The following is a 5,215-nucleotide window of genomic DNA, read 5'->3' on the forward strand; positions in this document are numbered from 1 at the left end:
TTTATTTTTTTTAAAGATTTTATTTATTTATTTGACAGAGAAAGAGACAGCGAGAGAGGGAACACAAGCAGAGGGAGTGGGAGAGGGAGAAGCAGGCTTCCTGCAGAGCAGGGAGCCCGATGCGGGGCTCGATCCCAGGACTCTGGGATCATGACCCAAGCCGAAGGCAGATGTTTAACAACAGAGCCACCCAGGCGCCCCTCAATTTCTTATAGCCTCAGTTTATCATATAAAATGATGATGATGGTGCTCCCTTTGGCAGCACACATACTAAAGTTGGAACAATACAGAGCAGATTAGCATGGCCCCTGTGCAAGGATGACACGCAAATTTGTGAAGCATTCCATATTTTTATAACCATTATAAATAAACCTGTTAAATTTTTCTGGACAATAGCAGCATTTGGATTTTTTTAAAACAAGTAAATTTCTTATTGATGGCAACAAAATAAAATAAAAATAAAATGATGATAGTTCTCATAAAACTGTTGTGAGGATATGCTGAATCAAGAGTATAGAGTCATGGGGCGCCTGGGGGGCTCAGTCGTTAAGTGTCTGCCTTCGGCTCAGGTCATGATCCCAGGGTCCTGGGATTGAGCCCGGCATCCTGCTCCCTGCTCAGTGGGAAGCCTGCTTCTCCCTCTCCCACTTCCCCTGCTTGTGTTCCCTCTCTTGCTGTGTCTCTCTCTGTCAAATAAATAAATAAAATCTTTAAAAAAAATAAAAATAAAAAAAGAGTATAGAGTCTTAAATGTATTGTCTAGCTCATAGAAAACACACAAATAGATGTTCAACCAAAAAAACACTTCACATTTCTCTATCATTTCTCTGTAACTTCACCCTCTGGTCTCAGAGGAAGAGGAGTCTGTATTCTTTTTCTTAGACTATCATAGCTCCTTTTGTATTTCTACTGGCCTAAAACAATAAAGAGGAATTATACATTCTGTAGCTAAGTCCAGAGGGAGGATGACTTCAGCAGCTCAGCAGTGCATGAGGAACTGAATTCTGTGCTCTCTTCTCTGCTCTTGCTGATATCAACTTCACTTTAAGGTTAGGGCTCCTTGGGATCACAAGATGACTGCAGCAGTTCCAGGGTCACATGCTTCATTTTAAAATATTCAAGCAGAGAATAAGAATTCGTTCTAAAACTTCATTCAGAAGAGCAGAGAAGCTTCATTTTCAAAAGTCTGGGGGGAAAAAAATCCCTCTCATATCTCACTGGTCTAAATTGGATGAAATGCCTTCCCTAAACCCGTAACTAATGTCAGTTGATAAGTTCATGTTATTTTAAGTTTGAACCCCATACTCTGTTTCTAGAAATAGGGTGGAGTTGAATTTTTCTCCAATGCACATAGAATTTGGAGTACCCAGGCAGCGTTGTCCAATTGCATGATTCATATGGATTTCTATTCTGGAACTGTGTTCTGGGCCTTTCACATAAAATACAATAGGAATAGAGTTTCCTGGAGTTAGTCATCTTGTGGGCTTACACTTGGGAAAGAGATAGTTGAAATTAAGGGTAGTTACCGCAAGAAAGGGTACTAGATATTGGTTAGATTATCATAAAGTCTACTTCATCATGTGCCTTTGAGGCCATCTCTTCTTCCTTTGGAACTTTTCTGTTACTTTATCCTTTTTGTTTGAATCAGCAACAGCTCCCTTTTTATTGGGTCACTTACTTATGCTCATTTTTCTTTATCCAAAATAATAAAAATTTAAATTTAAATTTAAAATTAGAGCTTCCCCAAACCTACTTCTCTGACAAGCTATCTTACCTTCCCTACCACAGTTATTGAAAACACAGTCCATCTTCATTGCCTCAACTTGGTCATCTTGCTTCTGCCTTAACCACACTACCGAATCTACTCTCGGAGTCATTTCCCTGTAAGTGAATCCAAATGTCATTGATGGGCTCCAGCTTCTCTGATCACCACATCCTTCCTCCTTGAACTTTTTCCTCCTTTTCATCAATTTATTTGATCAAAATTTATCATGCACCTGCCATGTGCCACACACTGGGATAAATGCTGAGAATACAAACATTAAAGGAATTTAGTCCTTCCCCTCAAGGAGGCTAATAAAGGCTAGTGGGAAGACAGTGAAACAACAGCTGAAAGCCATAGTGGAGGCATGTGAGAGGAATAGAGAAATAAGCATCTAAATGTAGGAGTTCGTGGAGCTTCAGAAAGAGATAATTCTTGGACTGTTTTTAGGAAAAAGTAAGGAGTTTGTCAATTGGAAAATGTCTAAAGCACCAGGAACAGCATGGTGCAATCAGGAACTACAGGTAGCTTGGTATGGTTGGTGGATGGTAGAGAATGTAGGGGAGGGACAAGAGATGAAGTTGTTCAAGAAGGCAGAAGCCAGGTCAAGGGTTTTGACAATGTGACATGGATCATGGGTAGCCATAGAAAAATTGAGTCATTGTTAAATCGTTTCTGTGAAATGATGGAGGGTGGAATAGGCAGGCAGGTGCCCAGAAGCTGGTGGACTGGTAAGAAGGGTACTAAAGAATTTGGATAAAGATGTTGATGTTTCTGAACTACAATTATAATGGTTGATGAAAAGAAGGTAGAATAAATTCAAAAGATAAAAATCTACAGCATTTAGCACGGAGTATGAAGGCTGGAACAGTAAAGAATGGCAAAGCTAAATGGGAAGAAAAATTCAATTATGTCAAATATAGCAGAGAGGTTAGTCAAGAAAAGGACATTCTGTATATTTCTGATTTTCTTATTTGTATGACCAATTCCACTGATGTTTGGGCTCTTAGCTCTGCCCCTCAGCAGAGGTGCTTCCCAGTGATATAGCCAGAGCAGACCTCCCCACATTTTCCCTTTCACAACACCATGTAATCTCATGGGCTTCAACAAATTGCAGATGTGTCATAAGCCCCACATCAACACATCTGAGTCTGACTTTCTTCTCAAATATGAATACCAATTTTCAGTTGCTTCCTCAGCATCTCTACTTGGATGTCCATGTATGTACCTCTAACTAAATTGAAATCATCATATTCTCTCCAAACTTATTACTTCTCTTTTTCCTAATCTGTTGATGCTGCTGCTATCCTTCTAGTAGGACAATTTGCTGTCACCTTTGTATCCTTATTAGTCTATTCACCAAGCAAATATTGAGCACCTAAAATATATCTTGGACTCTTCCATGCAGATATAGTGGATGACCTAAACAATGTTTTGCCCATATAGGCTTTATTTTAGTGAAGGATTACATATTGTATTATATCAGAAAAGTGTAATAATTTAAAGTAAAATAGGATAGAGAACATAAGAGTGACAGAGTGTGTTCTACATTCAATCAGTTGGTAAAGCCTTTTACTTCACCTTTAATATCTCTGGCATTAATCCTTACCCCTCTGATTCCACACTGTCCAAATTCTGCCTTCCATGCCCCCTCATTAAGCAAATGGCAATAATGTCTCAGTTTAACCCAACTAAAAGAATATGTAGAGAGCTGTTACCACATGTTGGACACTAGACTTGATACAGATCCCAAAACAAAAATTGTGTAGTTCAGAAGGAGTGATGAAATAAACACGTAAGCCACTTAAATACAAAATACAAAACAAAATTGATAAATTCCATAAGGATATTATACCTAAGTAGCCATGGAAATTCATAGGATGGTAGATCCCTTCTGAAGAGGACTCAATTGAGTTAGCGGTATTCAAAATGCCACTTAAAGGAGGGGCTGGGCATTTATTAGGTTTGGAGAGGACAGTTGGGGAGGAAGATGCATTCCAAGTGGTAGACTCTGGATGAGTAAAGGGGAGAAGATGCGGAAGCACAGATGTCCAGATAATTGTGGGTGGTGCCATTTGCTGGGAGCTTAGGTTACTCGTAGAGGAGGTTGAGGTTAGGAAGATAAACTGGGACCATTCTGTGAAGAGTCTTAAAGGCTGGTCTGATCATTTATACTTAATTCATTAAACGATGAAAATCCATCATCTTTTTTCTCTTATCTTTGTACATACATGGCTTCTTCATTTGTTAGTTTATAAAATACCTGTGGGACTACTATCAGCTACTATCCTAGAATATTGGTAATTTAGTAAGAAGTTATTATACAAGGCACATGTGTTGAAATAGTATTTTATGATATGAAAGCTAAGCAAATCCTGGTAGATGGTGGTATGAATGTATTTATATCTGAAAAATTATGTTTCTGAGCTTTGAAATATTTCAGGTTTCCCATTATTTTGAAATTAGATAAAAACTGCAGTGAGCCAGCTTATAAATTGCTACTTCTGTTAACTTTAGAGAATGAAAAAAGAAAGTTCTCTCCTAGGGACTTTATCAAAATTCTTTGAATTGGCAGAGTCTATGAAACATAAGAAACATGAAGAAGAAATTTTAGTAGAATATCTCCAGACCTTAATGGATGTCTGAATGAAAGTACACGGTTTCTTCCAAAAATATGTAAATAATTATCTATTTCTAGAATGGGACATTAATTTCCAAAGAGGTGCTAATTTGTCTTTCTAAACAAAAGACTGAATTGTTTAATTTACAAATGGAAATTCCCACTTAAAGAATTTTCAAAAGCAAATAAACCAGCTGAAGTTTCCAAATATGGAACTACATGTGTCGTACTGATGTCTTGTCCTAACAACCAGCATTCTGGTTTAGCTTCTGAATTATTCTATAATATATTTTTAAAAAAAATTCAATAATGAGTATGGTCCTAATATTCTAGATGAGTAGATTTGAAACCCAATATGATTTCAAAATTGGCCAGCTTTACCAAGGAAACATGAGGAAAGGTTTCCATGGTTTCAGAGAATCAATAGTGCCCTCTAAAGGAAGTCCATGGGAGGTACATTCAATATCAAGGTTTAATTCAGCATGCATTTTGCCTAAGTGTTACTTAATTGTAACTCACCAAATGGATTCAAGATTATAAAAAGAGTGAAAGCTGGCCCTCCTCATAAGTATTAGTTATGATAATAGGTAGCTTCCCACATAAATTTTCGACTGGTAGAGCAAACATCATCCTTGAGCCCCAGTTGCTTCTGCTTGCTATGAACTATTGTCACCATCCTTGAAAGTTTCTTGAAAGGCAATGGTTTCTGAATTGAGGGTTGGACATCCTGGATTCTGAGATGGGAAATTCAGAAAGGGATCCAGGTAGCTGTCTTGGGAAAATGTGCTACACTGAGGAGAAAATGTGTAGAATTGAGTGCTGAGGAGGCCTCG

The 5,215-nt window shown here is 38.0% G+C and overlaps 1 non-coding gene across 1 annotated transcript; it reads left to right on the forward strand.

Moving 5' to 3' along the window:
* Window positions 1-246: 246 nt before the first annotated feature.
* Window positions 247-353, forward strand: LOC123838004 (U6 spliceosomal RNA). Its single transcript, XR_006789348.1, has one exon. It is a non-coding gene; the product is annotated as a U6 spliceosomal RNA (small nuclear RNA).
* Window positions 354-5,215: the final 4,862 nt, after the last annotated feature.

This window comes from Mirounga angustirostris, unplaced genomic scaffold, assembly GCF_029215605.1.
Source record: "Mirounga angustirostris isolate CCGP_5_RB_7025 unplaced genomic scaffold, mMirAng1.0.hap1 SCAF_8, whole genome shotgun sequence".
NCBI classification, from domain to species: Eukaryota; Metazoa; Chordata; class Mammalia; order Carnivora; family Phocidae; genus Mirounga; species Mirounga angustirostris.